At 43.1% G+C, this 16,149-nt stretch overlaps 1 protein-coding gene across 2 annotated transcripts in view; it reads left to right on the top strand.

The window, feature by feature from the left end:
* Positions 1 to 5,257: 5,257 nt before the first annotated feature.
* C5H4orf19 (chromosome 5 C4orf19 homolog) overlaps positions 5,258 to 16,149 on the top strand; it is an 83,419-nt gene continuing 72,527 nt past the window's right edge. The window contains exon 1 of one of the 2 annotated variants that reach the window (XM_059924147.1): positions 5,258 to 5,345. The gene's annotated coding sequence lies outside the window, so the exon portion shown is untranslated. The remainder of the gene's footprint in view (positions 5,346 to 16,149) is intronic. The other variant, XM_059924146.1, reaches the window with a different exon arrangement.

The raw sequence follows: 16,149 nt of genomic DNA, 5'->3' as shown, positions 1-16,149 counted from the left end.
AAGGTCTAAAGGTGCAAAACAATGTAACAAAAATGCCCAGATGTACTCCCAGTTTCCCAGGAGAAAGGATGTGAAGTGTGAGGCCACAGACTGACTGGGGCGAGAGCTACCTACCGCTATCATAGGGCTACTGAACACACAGAGTCGGTCTTCATTAAAATACAGTTGTGACAACTGCATGCAAGGGTTTCTGTATAATGGAACACATGATTTTTAAACTATTTTCTGGGCTGCAAAAGAACACATTTAATAAGAAACCACAATCTTTTCATGTCATTTTGAAATGTCTATTTGTGCTGGGTGTAAAAAAGAGTTACAGAAAGGGCATTACAAATTTGGTCAAAACACCTGTTCATTTCTATCGTTGTACTAACAAAAGGCTGTGCCATGGAAGTCAGTTGTACCGAAGCATAAATTATTTCCTAAATCCCTGCAGTAAATCTTAATAGAAGGAAAGCTTTCTCGACATGCCATCTATGGAATACTGATGACATCTGCCTTACTCTCATTCCTCCTCTTTCCTGTGTAAAACGCAGATAGCTGACCAAATACTCTGGGACAAACTGAATATGCCTGTCTTTGTGCTAAAATATTCTGTAAATCTTAAGGGTGTCCAAAGGCTCTTTACCGTCCCTGTTTGTAATCACTTTCTTACTTCTACACACTGTGTGTATACTTCTTTATCTGTCACCCTTTCTGCCTGAGGACTCTCTAGAGCCTTTTATAGTCTTATCCGTTTCAAAGCAGAAGCTGTGAAATTGGTATTCGATGTTTTTAAAAGCTACTTCTCCTATTTAAAAGAAAATATTACATCTCAAAAGGGGAAAGTGATTTTCTTCCTTCCCTATCCTCCTCATGGCATGTCCTTGGATGCCTTTCCAAAGGGCGTCAGTAGTGGTGGTTTAGTTTGGTTTGAAAGGGACAGTGGTGACTTGAGAAGGCAGAATAATGAACAAGGAACTGACTTGCTTTCAGTCCAGCTTTGCCATGAACTCATCCAGTATTCGTAGACAGATCTTTTAACCGCCCAAATGTATTGTTTTTGTAAACTGCAGAATAAGGGTAGTGATAGCTCCTGCTATTGCTCTCATAGGGATGTGGGGGAGAAATGTGAGAAAAAAGAGAGTGACATCTTAATTGTTAATGCTAATGCAAGAAACAAAGTGATCTAACCCACTGGGAATCCAAGCCAACTGTATCTCAATTTGGAAAGCGGCTTGACAGGTAAGCATACAGAGATGTGATTCCAATATAAACACCCACTCCCTAGTGAAAGACTTTTTTTTCAGTATACTCCTCCTGGTCTAGCTACCAGCCAGGGAGGTGGTAGCCCAGAGAAGGCTCAGCCCACGTACAGACCACGTGGAGTTGACTGTTTGAGTCAATGCTTTTTTTTTTAGCTCTTCGGAGGCAACACATTCTTATTCCTGTCATTATCAGTTGGACCTCCATGCTACACATTTCTAAGAAATAAATGTCTAGATGGATTAAATGTAGTGTGTGAATGTTCTATGTAACAGCCAACAGAGTTTAACAAGTGACTTGAATGATTTTTCCTAACTTGTTTGCAACTGATAGCTCATATTGAATGTTTTTATGTAAACTTTGTATTGTTGGGAAGAATTACCCAATCAGAGATTTATATTTTCATAAATGTTACATTTAGTTAAATTTTATTACAGAGTTGTTACACTAGAAAATTATTGCAGTCTTCAAAAACTGTACAGTCTTGTGTATGTATTGTTTGTATGAATAAAAGATAAACTACTTAGATTTGTGTGGTGTTTGTTTTTCTCCCCCAACTTTGGCAGATGTAGTTAGAGATCTCCAGTAATAACAGTAATAATAATAATAATTGTTCATGCTTCCTGAGTGCTTACTGTACACGAGCTTTGCATGTGCTAAGCCATGTAATCTTCACAACAGCCATGTTAGGTAGGTACTGTTAATATTCCAAACGTACAGATGAAGAAACCGAAAAACAGAGGTCCAGAGGGAATCGCTGAACAGGATTTCAATACACCATCAATTTTTTTTTGTTAACTTCTCAAAGCACATAAAAATAAAGCACTGAGTATCCAGCAGGAACTTACTGCTAATGACCTAGAAGATATTTTCTAATTTGAAGATTAGAGGCCAGGCTAGGCTCTGAAGATCACTGGAGGTCTTTGCAAACTCCCAGGATTTTCAGGTATAACCGTAACTGCCATAGTTGCAGTATTCATCCAACAAATATTTACTTCGGCATACATTTTGCCAGGAATACAAAGATTAATAAATAGTTTATACCTTCTAGGACTTCAGTCTTAATAGGAAAACAGGAAACAAGTTCTATGTGTAGTACATGAAGTTCGGTTCTCAGAGAAAATGTAGAGGAGTGGATCATTATCATTTGCATAAAAGCATTTCATATACATGGAGTTTGTTGTTTAAATAAATATCTTCCTTCCTAGGGTCAAGAACACAACAAACACTGTGCTTGCTATGTCTAAGTCATTATGCTATGCCTAGGATGATTTAAAAATTAGTCACGCACAACCCCTGCCCTCCAGAATCCTATAATCTAAGGGAGGCGCAACTAAATTGGATGTAAGACACACTGTGATTTTAAAAAAAAGTTGTTAGCCAAAACAAAAAAAAGTGAAAAGTGAAAGCCAGGTACTGAGGATACACTGCAGGGGAGCAATTAACTCTAACTGGGAATCAGAAAGGATGGCCAAGAGGAGGCGACAGAGAGCAGTGGCTTGAAGGATAAGTAGGACTTGGCTGTCAGAATGTCAGAAAGACATTTCAGGCGGAGGAAGCTGCGTGAGCAAAAACGGGGAGCGTCAAAGTGTACTTAGATGACTTCAAATGCTATGTGGGGATTTTAAACTTTATTCGGTAGCCAATAGGGAATCATGAAAAAGGTTTTGAGAAGGGGAATGGCCTGGTTGAAATGGTATTTTAAAATGACTGGGGCAGTAATATGTCAGATGGATTAGAGATGAAAGAGAGCATAAGCTGGGAGACCAGTAAAGAGACTATTGCAAAGACCTGAGACAGAAAGTGTAAGAACTTGATCTGAGGGCATTGGCAGTAAAATTGCTAAGAAGAGTGACTTCAGGATGTCACTGATAGAGGTGGGTGATGAAAGAGAAGGAAAACTCTAATTCCAGTTCCAACTGAAGTTGAGTGGAGAGTAGAGTTACAAATGTAAAGGGAATAGGTTAGGAGATGAAAATGAGGGAAATAATAAAGTTGGACCCAGAGAGTTTAAAGGTTAAGACATCCACGCAGGCAATTGGTAATACGCGATCCATCCAATGGAGAAACCTGAGCTAAAGATAAAGAATCTAACCAGTAATCTCTTTCTCAAAAGTCTAAAATGCCTAATATGGCACTCGTTTGGTCATAATGTAAGCCAATACCATAACCTTTTTAAAAGTTTGTCTCTTCTTTTCTTTAGAACTGTATTGACAAATTTAGAACTATACTGACAAATCCACTCAAACAAATTAGCTTTCTTAGCTTCCATAACTCATCAGCAGAGAACAATTTATATGCCAATGAAAACATAAACACACCTAAAAAACTAAGTGAATCGTGGTGTTTCATTCCCACACGCATGAAGAAACCATAGGTTTTTCTTCCTTATTTTTTATGAGGGTCCCCTCTGAGCTCCATTTGGCATTCCATGTGAGTTGCATGAAATATAGATTACACTTTGTACAGACACATCAAAGGGTTCACTTTCAGTGTATCAACATGACATGTAAAACTGGTAATTTGAGGTTACCAATAACACCACCACCTGTGGCGTTATAGAATCCCAGCCTTTAGTAGATGAGGGTAACTTAGCCAGCTGCATGAGCAGACTCAGGGTGGTGGTGCATCATTTGTTAAAACACAGATTACTTCACCCTCCCTGATTCCACTATCTTTGAATCCATATGTCTGGGGTGGAATCCAAGAATCTGTATTTTTACTAAATTCCCCCAGATGATGCTGATTCTGCCAGTCTGGGAAACACACTTTAAAACCCAAGATAAATACCAACTGGTCAAAATAACCAACTGATAAACTTACCAGTGGACATTTCTAAAGCATGGGCTAGAAGTTGGACAAGAGGGCCCTTTATTGTGACAAAGAGTTTTATCAGAAAGTGATGTAAAACAGCACACAACGTCCCCTGTAAATCTATCGTTTTAAAGCATGCAGCTACTACACAAGCGGAAAGATTCAAAAAACGAGTTTTCCCCCATAAAGCGTGACAAATGTTGTCGTGTAAATAGCGCTGGAATCATTTGAGTGGACACATTAAGAACTAAAGGCAGTGTGTCCATCTTTAAACAGTATTCTGCCCTGTTGCTTCTCCAGCATCCTGTTTTATCCTGACTCTCCCTGAATGAATGAAGGGGAAAGAGAGAAGAGGGCAAGGCAGGTGGCGCCGTTGCTTAACAGGTTTTCCTGCCAAGCCCAACACTGACGCACTTTGGAGCACAGGTGAAAACAATCTCCAACCCTTAAGTACTATTTTAGAGTAAAGCAACCCACTTTAAGTGCATGGATTGCCACAAGCACGGGCGTGGAGCTCAGGAGGGTAGACGGAGTGTGGCAGCCGAGGTTCCAACACCCCAGGAACAGAGAGGGAAGGTGAGGGGCGGGGGAGCATGACTTCGTTGAACTCCCACCGCGGTCTTGAGTGTGCAGGCGAGGCTGCGCAACTTCCCCGGGAATTCTCATTCTAGTAGCGTCTGCGCTCTTTCCCAGACCATCTATCCCATAAAGGCAGGCGACAGTGCACACACCAGGTGTAAGCGGCTAATGCCAGCACTGGGTGGGTGGGTGGGGGGGGGGGGCACAAAACCACAAGTTCACGGGGGGAACGGGGGACAAATCTCTTTGCCAGGGAGTGCATTTATGTATCTCTCCCCCCCCCCCCTTACGTCCCAAATCAGGAAGCTCCCTTCTCCCTGCAGCACGACGGCAAAATAGGCACCAAAAAGTTTCCCTGCGCGGACAGAGGCTGGCATGCAGCCGGGGTGTCGGTGATCAGAGGCCGAACTCCGGGGTTTTCTGTTTGGGTGCGCCCCGCAGGCCAGCCCGGGCTCGGGGGGTCGGCGGTGGCGCTCCGGAAGCCCGGGCGCGGCGCGGGCAGCTCAGGTAAAGGGTTACGCGGACTCGGGAGGCTCGCCCGCCGGCCGGGCCACGTGACGCGCCTGCCCAATGAGTGCGCCGGGGCGGCCGTTGCGGGCGCGGCGCATCCCCGCGGCGCTGAGCCGCTGGAGTTTCCCGGCGCGTCCGCCCGAGGCCGGCGAAGCCATGGGCGCCGCGACCCCGCCGCCGCCGCCGCCCGGCCCCAGGTAGGGACAGTCTCCAGCCCCGCGCGCCGGGCCCCGCCGCGGGCAGCACAGGCGCTTGACTCCCGCGGAACTCGGGTTTTGTGGCATGATTTCCCCTACTTCTCTCACGGGGCATTTTTATTTATTTCCTTTGCCGTGGGAAAAAAAAAAAAAAGTGGGGTATGGGGAGGTGAGGCAGTTCTTAGTTTGATTGCTTCGGGAAAGTCAGGCCATTCAACAAAGGCTCTGAAAGAGGAGAAATCCGGAATGGGGTGAGGCTGGGGGGACTTTTACAAACTCCCCCAAACTAAAGACCGAGACAGTTTGCAAAGCTTGGCGTCTACTTGGTGTGTGAAACACTTTTGTTTTTAAATATCTTATTAATGAACTTTCAATAGTGCCTGAGAACTTGAACTGGGAAAACTGCAAAAGATTTCCCCCTTATTTCTAAGTACCCCCTCCTTCCCCCATTTTTAAGCATGTGAATGTTTTTAAGTAAAACGGAAATGGAAGGTGACCGCCGCTGTCTCTTTGAAATGTCCTTGGGTCCCAGGATTTGCCCCTTTTGGGGCGCTGGCGACCTGGGTGGAGATGAGTAGGGGTGGAGGGGAGGCGGCAGTACTAGGAAGCAGCACGTGTTGAAGGAGGGTCCCAGGTGCAGCCGGTTAAATGGTCACACACTGTTGGCTGAATATTTGATAATTAGGCAAGTTATCTCCCAGGTCGATTACTTGGGTCTCCGTGACCTTGGCAGTCCAGATGAGGTGAGATTTTCACAAACCACCACTGAACAAACTTTCCAGTGATAAAAGACAAAAATCAATGTTTTGTTTTGTTTTTCCTCAAGCACTGTAATTCACCTTAGAAACAAAACAAAAACTCCCTTTAGTAATTTAGTACATGTTGTTTTCCATTGCAGTATAGATGTTTGCCCAGTGAATTTAGAGGAAATCAGTGTTCCATGAGGTGGTTCAAAGCATTAAAGAATAGGGTGTTTATTTTCTTCCTGTCACAGTGAGAGAGAATTACTGATGGCACTTCTCACCATGGCTTGTGGGGGGTTGTAAACACGCTATTTTGGAAACACTTGAGAGTTGAATGAGAAAGATGGGGAAAGTGGGTGCTGCTTTTAAAGACAATAGATTCTGTATTTGCCACTTATTCTCACATTGACTCCTCCAGTTAACACTAGTTTAAGAAGGAGACATGTTAAAGTCTTCTAAGGCTAAGCACCCAGGTCTGTAGAACATCCTAACAGTCATGAGGCAGATCACTGAAACAATAACCAAGCTCTGAAGGTGAAGTAGAGTTCTGGGGTTATTTGTATTTCTCTAAAGTGTGAGGAGTCAGTTATAGGAAGCTGCCTTGATCACAGAGGCCAAATGGAGCAGACACTGATAGAAGAAGGCAAGGTTAGGCTTCTTTCTCTTCTTTGCTCTCTGTGTCCATCCTGATCCTGTTCTTTGATTCAGCAAGTATGTGATAAGCTCCTATCTCATGGCATCTGTTCCCCGGGCCTGGTTATCAGAGGTTCTCAAGATTTAGCTATGTTAATGACACCTGAAGATCAAGGTGGCCAGTCTTCGCTATGTTCTAAGAGCTCTGGCATATCTGGAATTTAAAACAAAACAATGACTTGCATATCAACTAAACATGTTCATTAGCCTAGAATGGAGCAATCCCCCCTGACTTTCCACCTAGTCCCTGTCTGAGCCTGGCAACATAACCAGGCTGAGCTCTGGCCAGAATCCAGTGTCAGCCCAAGGGCAGAGCAGGTACTGCCCTCCTTGCTCCGGGAACTGCCCTACCCTTGGTGCCGCGAGAGCCCATTGACTGTGCTTCCAGGAATGGACCCCAGTTTCTGAATAATTGAATACCAGCCTTTTGGTAGCTGGGTTTCCTCTACCTGGACTGTTTCAAATTCCCCTAGTTCCACAATTTTTTCAATAACCCAGAACCTTGGGATCTTTTTGGCTTTTGGTAAAATAGTACCTAGCTCCTGCCTTTTTTTTTTTCTTTCTTTCTTTTTTTGGGGCATTAGATTGATTATTGGTTGCAGATAGACTTACTAGATATATAGAAAAGAGGAGTTGATAGGCTCGTCCTAGGGGAGAGGATAGACCTGAGCCCTGACCCATCTGCAGGTCAGCGAGGTCACCCCATTATAGCCTTCCTTAGTCTGGTTATCACCTGAATGCTGTGTAAGAAAATGAAATGAAAATGAAATGTTTTATCTACTGTCACCCTTCTCACCTGAGAATATCATGGTCCCACAGAGATTGGAATCTTCAAAAGGACCATATATCACCAAAATGACCCTATCCTAAAGGGTCATGAATATGTATGAATATGTATGAATGTCTGTATCATACATACATGAATGTATGTATCCTAAAGGGTCATGAATATGTATGAATATGTATGAATTCACATGAATATGTGAATATGTATCCTCAAGCAGAGACTTAAAAAAACTCAAAATACTGACTCAGTGTCATCAAGCATCTTAGAAAAGACTCTCCTGAGCTGCAGTAAATATCAATAGTATTAACATAAGGCAAGAGGAATATCATGTCTCAAATTTTACCGCAAACAGTGAACTCTGTTCTATTCTGTGTACAATTGGCTTTCTAAAATTAAATGGAACCCTGACCTGGCCAGGGTTTATAGACATTTGGTCAGGTGCTAGGGACACAGTTCTTGCCTTTGGGGGTCTTACAGTCCTCAGAGAAGACATTGGAGGATTTTAAGCAGAGCAGATCTGTATTTTAGAAAATTCACTCTGGCTGCAGTGAGAAGAATGAAATGGGGAAGATACAAGCAAGGCAGCTGCTAAGAAAACCCCCACTAGAGGGGAGAGAGAAGTGAATTGATTCAAAAGATATTTAGGCAAAGGTATTTAAGATACTAACTCAAAGAAAATATTAGGTGACTCAAGTCTCTGAATAATTGACATGTCATTTCAAAATACATGTGTTCCATGTAGATAACCAGAAGCCATGTTTCATTACAATGCTGTCCTTACTGACTGTAGCTACTCTAGGGCCCCACGTAATTTGTTTCTATCACAGAAAAAAGTTTTTGATAAAGAATGAGCCTATTTTTTTATTCACACTTTCAACAACCTGGTGCTTCTTTATGCAGACTTAACTATATATATCTGAAGGCAAAGTTAAGATAAACTGTTGCCCTCAGATTGTACACACATTCTCTGATTTAGCTTAATTCCTCCCAGGAATAAAAACACCCTGACTTTTGATTGTGTAACAGTAATGGAAGTGGGCAGTGGAACAGTCTTTTTTTTTTTTCTTCTAAGTTGGCCACAGTATGGCCTGCTGTATGTCACAGGGAAGACTGTATTGTATTTGCAGAGGGCACTATTAGAGCATGTATGTACTAGTGGTATGTGAGAGGCACTAAATGCCCGTGAGAGAAGAAAAGCCACTCTAGTCACTGCCACATGTATAGCTTTTTAATACAAATGTATTTGGATGTATTTGCAGTTTACTTGTTTATTAGTTCCAGGGTCAATCTCTACATGAGAATTTTGAAACTTTTTAAATTTTGGTGTTAAATCTTTCTCCCCCCATTTGATAACTGTATATCTTGGGTCATTAATGTGCAATAAATGCAGATTTGATTTGTACTTTATGGCTGTAAAACAGTGTCCTCCTTGTTTAGTGATCACACTGCACAGCCTCAGTCCTGCAGAATATTTATTGCAACTTAGAAAGGAGTAAAAGAAGTCTACCTGCACCTGCAAAGAATTAAGAGCCACATAACTTCGATTCTGGCTAGAACTTACATGGCATTATTCATCTTTTGACTCCTAATGAGCTTGGCTATCTGGGTTCCTGGTCCGCAGCAAGGAGGTCCACCTTCTAGATTCAGAGCATGGCTGTTAGAATAAGTGTGATACGTAGTCACAACCAACTGCTGAGCAGTGAAGGCAATAGAGGGAGGGGTGTCTGTGATTACATCCTAAGTCTATGAGAAAAGAAAAGTTGGGTTCAGAACTATCTGTTAACAAGGAAATAAGTATTGCCTTTTGGAAAAATGGATCCTCAATCCTTTTTAGAGCTAGAAAAAACCTTAAAAGTCATTTAGTCTGACCACCTTAATTTACAGATAAGGAAACGGAGGCTCAAAGAGGTTAAATGATGTTTCCAAGGTCATATGGCTGCCAACTGGAAAAGCTACTGGGACCAGAATCTATGAATCCCAATTTCCAGTTCAGCCATCTTCCTACTACCGACCAAAAAGTAGAAATTTTAATGGTATGGAAAATTCATTATCTGTTGACATTGTACCTTTTTCTCAGAATATTGTAATAGCCACTATTTATGGAGAAATTACTTACATATATACAGTGTCAGTTATCTATTGCTGTATAACAAACCACTCCATAACATAGTGGCTTAAAACAACCACCATTGATTTAGTTTATGACTTTGTGCGTCAGCAGTCTGGACCTGGCGAATCTACTGGTCTTGTCCAGGCTCCCTTATGTGTCTCTGGTCACCAAGGTGGCTCTGCCTCTGGGTGCTGGCTGACTGTTGGCTGAGTCCTCTGGGGAGCAGCTGGGCCTCCTGCTTCCCATCACTGGACAGGCTGCCCTGGGCTTGGTCACATGTTGGCTCAGCCTGGTTGTGAGCAGGAGCATGGGAGCACGGCTCCTTGAGGCCTAGACTGAAATGGACACAAGTCGCTTCTCCTCCAATCTACTTATGAAGAAACAGACTCTACCTTTTGATGGGAACTGCAGAGTCTTTAGAGAATGGTATGGATTCAGGGAGGGGTGGAGAATTGTGGCCATTTTTGCAATCTGCTGCATTGGCCAAGCACTTTATAGAACTTAACTAATTCTCATAACAACACAAGAGATGAAGGCAGAATTTTACAGGTGAAGTAATTGAAACTCAGACGTGTTAGTTCACATGAGGCAGGGGACATAGCTGGTGAGCAATGGAACCAGCATTGGAACTCAGATCTGATCCAGGACTTCCCTGGTGGTGCAGTGGTTAAGAACCCCCCTGCCAATGCAGGGGACACGGGTTCGAGCCCTGGTCCGGGAAGATCCCACATGCCGCAGAGCAGCTAAGCCCATGCGCCACAACTAAGCTCTAGCCTGCGCTCTAGAGCCCGCGAGCCACAACTCCTGAGCCCACGTGCCACAACTACTGAAGCCCGCGCGCCTAGATTCCGTGCTCCACAACAAGAGAAGCCACCGCAAGGAGAAGCCTGCGCACCGCAACTAGAGAAAGCCCGCGTGCAGCAATGAAGACCCAACACTGCCAAAAATAAATAAATAATTTATAAAACTATATTAAAAAAAAAAAAAGATCAGATCCAAAGCCCATGTCTGTAACCATGATGCAGCTCTGCCCCTGTGCCTCTCTGTGTGATGCTGCAGGGGAGGATGGTATTATTAAAGTATCATAAGCTCAGAGTTCCATGTGAACAAAATTAACTTTAAGAGTCCTTTGTCTTGATTTATGTGCTAAAAGAAATCAAGCCAGTTAAGATTCAGAGTAAAGAGAAACTGGATTATCAGAGAGGCATAGTAGGGGACAAGGTGATGCGCTTAGGGGAGCTAAGGGAAAGACAGATTTGAAAAGGATAGTATCTATTTACAGTCAAAAGATCCTCCTATCACTTAACATAAAATGGGTAATAGTCCCACTCTACAGATGCAGATATTTGCCTGATAAAGATTGCATTCCAACCCATGTCTGTATGTCTCCAAAAAACTACCCCCTCCCCATTTTTCTCCCACTGAGCCAATAGGTTTTGCTACTCCAAGTGGGGTCCATGGGCCGGCAGCATGGTGGTCACCTGGGAGCTGGTTAGAATCGCAGTCTTGCCCCCACTTCAGATCTATTGAATCAGAATCTGCATTGTAACAAGATCCTCAGATGATTCGTAAGCACGGTGAAGTCTGAGGAGCACTGCATTAAAGGGACCATGCGGGAAATGATTTGTAATAAGATGGGCTGGTGGAAGGGCATTCTAGGCAGAGAGAAGAGCAAGAGCAGAGGACCTGAGGCTGGAGTCTGTGGGCAGGTAAAGGAATTCCTGGACTGGAGGAGGGGCATGTTTTTGGAGTAGAAGGAAATAGGGTGAGACTGATGGAATCACTGTGGATCCTGAGGGAGTCGGCTTTTTAGGAAGGCTAATCAGGCAGCACTGAGGATGGCCTGGAGAGCCTGGCGGCAGTGAACCCAGCTGTGAGGCATGCCCAGGGGAGGGCTCAGACCGAGGCAGGGATGGCGGAAATAGAGGGAAAAGGTCCGGTCTGGGAGCCGTTTCAAAGCACATCCCACAGGGCTTGTTGCCTAATTGGATTCTAAGGAAAGAAGGAGAGGAAGTGAAGATGGTTCTAGACTGCCAAGTTCTGAATTGTGCTTCCCAAACTTCAGGTTGGGGCATTATCTTTGCATTCTTTGCTACTGAAAAAGAAGATACTTTTTGGTGGTAACGGTGGTTTGGGGTTTTGTTTGTTTTCAGGCAGCTTTCCCCAATTTCATATATATATATATATATATATATATATATATATATATATATATATATATATATATATATACACACACACACACACACACACACACACACACACACACACAGTGAGAGAATTTTTTTGGCAGGCAATTAATTATAATGAAACAGTTCTTCATATAATTCTTCCGTTTATTCAACCTTCCCAAACTGTCCTGTGACATTTATATAGGTAGAATTATTATGCCCCTTTCACAGTTAAGGATACTGAGATTTAGCAATGTCACCCAGCCAAGGTTTGAACCAAAGTCTGCTAACTCCAAGCCCAGTCTTCTATCCACTGAAGCATTCTGCAGGTTTTATATTTGGTCTTTGGAGGCAATTAGTCAGTCTGATCAGTTTTAAGTTTTGGTTTATTTTTTTTTTTAATTTTATTTATTTTTTACACAGCAGGTTCTTATTAAGTTTTGGTTTATTTTTTCCCCCATATATACTGTGTCAACCTCAGAAAGATGCTTGAAAGTTTATATTGTGACTTTGAAGTAACTGTTTCATGGAAACTTGAAAATGCCTCATAAAAACTGATTTCCTCCCCCGCCTGATTTTCTTATTTCATTGAATCCCTGTGTTGATTCTATTAGCAACAAACCACGCTTTAGAGTTCAAAAGATACGAATTATTTTGCTGCCTTTTCCTTTTATTTTTTTGAGTGATAAAAAGATTTTAATATTTTTCTAAATAAATTTTTAAGCCTGTTTCTTAAGCAACTAACCTGGGGCTTTTAAAATAATCTGTAGATTATAGAATCCCGACTTGGAAGGGGGCTTCACTGAGCGAAACACCTCATTTTATAAATTAAAAAACAGAGGCCTGGAGAGAGAAGGGGGCTTGTTCAAAGATACCCCACAAGTCGGAGGCAAAACTAGGGCTGGAACCCTTGTTTCTAACCCCCAGTCCTCTACTCTTTGACTAAACTACTTCAAAGCAATTCCTTTCCCTATGATTGTGTGTGCCAGCCTCTAATGGGCAGTGTGGGGAAGTTGGGAGAGCTCAAAGTCAAGATGACCTGGGTTTGAGTCCTGGTTTGCTAGCTATGTAGCATGGAACAAAATGCATTTCCTGCTACCGTCATTTCTAAAGAGAATTATAAAACGGAGTTAATTGACTACACAGTCGAGATTTAGTTTACAAAGTACAATTTCTCTGCATTCTCTTTTAAACTTGATGGGACAGTTTTATGATCCTCACTGGGATTTGGTTTTGATGAAGGAAGCCAAATGTTCTAGGAGTGGATATGATACGAGCTTCAGAGAGACACTGCAACCCAGGCGGAGGTCCAGCTCCAGAAGACCGCTGATGAAGGCCTGATCCCTCCTCCACAAAATGAGTTCAGTCTCTATAACTGATGCAACGCTTTCTCTTTTCAAAGCTAAAAGACAAGTGTTTCCTGGTGCTGAAGCACAGGCGAAACTGTGGCTCTGGGGAGGGATCCCACAAACAAAGGAGGGTGTGGAAAAGTCACAGCCCACTAGCGTGGAGAGAGCTAGATGGTTGTTTTTGTAACACCCTGCCTACAGTCAAAGGTTTAATGGGTCAAAAGGAGTGTGACCTGTATGTAATCAAAAATAAAAATAAAAAGCTAAAGTAGCTTTAGAGAAAACAAAATTACTGAAATTACAACCCTGGACTGGCGATTGTTCTGTAAGAGTTAATTAGACAAAGAAAAAGCAAAACAAGCAAACAAACGAAATCTCCAGAATTCGCCACCCCAGCACCTTGCAGGGCTCCACTGGCAGGTGTGACTGGGTGAGACACAGAAATCGTCAGAATCATCCTCTCAGTCACAGATGACTGCGTCATATGCATGTTTGGTCCCATTAAATGTCTTTACTCACTCTGTTTGCAGGTGCTTACCATCTGTTTAGTCTATGGGAGCCCTTAAAAGAAACCAAGGGTGGTGGTATACTTTCTTCCATCACTAAACCAGCCGGTCAACGGTGCTTCTCGAGTGAGTCTTGAGGAAGAAAAAATGTGACCTCTTTGGAGTCAGGCCTGGCTCTCCCAGAAGAGATGGGAATGAGGGCTAGACTCCCAACAGGTTTGAGTCCTGACTCTGCCATTTGTTACGGGACCTCAGATATTTCCCGAAACCTCCCTGGCTTTCAGTTTCTTATCTGTAAAGCTGCATGCGTCTGCACTTAGTAAATGCTTAATAAATCTGATTCTCAGCCTCTGTAGCCTTCAGTTTTCTCGAACGTAAAATGAGAGGTTTGGACCAGCGCAGCACTATGGGGTACATGATACAAGGAAGGGTCGGGATAGGGGAGGTGTTCAATCAGCGCATTTCTCCTCCCAGCTCACCTCATCTTTACCTTGGATAAAAGCCACACGAAATACAACAGGAAACTTCAAAATTAAACACATGGGATTTCCCTGGAATTTCTAACTAGATATATAACTTTCCTTACTATAAAATGATCTCCTTAAATATCTGTCCAAGGGTAGTTATAAATCCTCCCCGGACCTCAGACATGTAAAGAAGTTTGGGCTGAAATATATTCCATGTTTGTATTAGTGGGAAGTAGGGAGGATGCCAAGGACTTGACGTGTGGAAACAAAGTAAAAATGGAGTTCTTTGAGAAAGCAGAACTTATTTGCATACTAAAATAATCCTGCTCTAAGTGTTGAGATGAAAGGAAACGAGGAAATATGCGGAAGTGAGTGATGAGGAAGGGGGCTCTCGTCTGGTCCTCCCGTCCGTGAAGGATTTTCAACAGAGCTAAGTTGGCCTGTATAGCATTTAAAAGAAAGGGTCATTGCTTCACCTTTGTATATTGTAATATTCTTCATCCTTCACTTTGTGAGTTGGATTGGATTGTGGCTGGATTTTTTAAAAAAATATTATAAAACGTTTTCATTATGGAAGGCCCACTCCACTTAGTGAACCTAGTGCCATAAAAAGCTTCTTTTTTTTTTTTTTTTTTTAATACTGATGCCGTGGAGACTAAAATCTAAATGCTGCCTATTGAACAAACGTCCACGGAGGCTGCGCCAGGCGGTGGGGACACAAAGGTGATCATACAGGCCTGGACACAGTCCCCGTAGGGCTCAGCGCAGTCAGCATGCGGACGTATCACCCTCCATTCCCACAGGGACCGCAGGGAGGGACACCCCGGCTCTGTGGGGGGTGGGATGGGAGCGTGAGCTGGACTGAGAGGCAGGAAGGGCCGTCCCGCCCAGCTGCGAAGGCTGAGAGCGATCTGACTGAGCACAGGGGGTCGTCGGATGGGAAGGCACACCACGCGCTCACACACCTCAGGGTGGCCGTGTTCTGGGAAGTGTCCTGAGCATGAGGGGTTCCAGGAGAGGTGGCAGAAGGTGTATCGTGTGGGGTCTTGTAAGCTACGTGCTAGAATCTGACCTCAACCAATCTGATTTAGGATTTTTTTGGTGGATGTTGAAACCTCCAATATTTAGAGGTGGCTGAGGGTACAGGTCTCCTTCCCCACAGCCTCACACTTGGTTCCAAAGCCAATCTCAGGCCCAATCTAGCCTCACATTGTAACATTGATTAGTAAGCAGGAATCGAAATAATCGTGCAGCCTGTTTTGTAAGCTTGGTGAAGTCCCCCGTTGTGTTCTTTTCATTTCTCCAAGTAGATCTTTCATGGAAAGTTCATTAGAGGCAAATGGGACACTCCTCTTTTTTTTTTTTTTTTTTTTTTTTTACTGTATTCATTTTTTTTTTTTCCCACACACACTGTATTTTATTTTTACAAGAGATAAATAAACTGACACCAAGCATTGTAAATGGATGGGGACACTCCTCTTGAGGCAGGGTTCAGCTAACCTAAGGGTTTAATTGAGCGACAAGAACTAGACAAGGCATTTTTCACAAACATGTACCGGGAACCCCTGGGAATGGCACAGGTACTGGATCACCACCGTGTACCATTTGGTGCAAGAGTGGGGTGCCTCGACGCTGTTTCTAGCTAATCCACACACCCTACACAAAACTGATTTCACCAAGGAAAAATAACTTCTAACATTTATTTGCTAATTAATCAAGTCCTTTTTGTTGATTGGAGGTAAGAAAGCTAACATACCTATAGAGACCACCTCTGGATTATAGCCTTCTGATAACATTCTTACTAACCATCTCTGAAGTGTGTATTCCTGACTGGGGTAACTAATTTAATCTACATCCTAGAGTGCAGATGAAAAACACACTCATAAATTCCAGACTGTCTATGCATTATAGACAATAGAACCATTATGAGGCAGTGGTCTTTATCTGGGGAACAGAGAGAAGCTATTGAAGGTCATAA

This window comes from Balaenoptera ricei, chromosome 5, assembly GCF_028023285.1.
Source record: "Balaenoptera ricei isolate mBalRic1 chromosome 5, mBalRic1.hap2, whole genome shotgun sequence".
In the NCBI taxonomy this organism is placed as follows: domain Eukaryota; kingdom Metazoa; phylum Chordata; class Mammalia; order Artiodactyla; family Balaenopteridae; genus Balaenoptera; species Balaenoptera ricei.
This window is presented reverse-complemented; position numbering and strand designations above follow the sequence as displayed.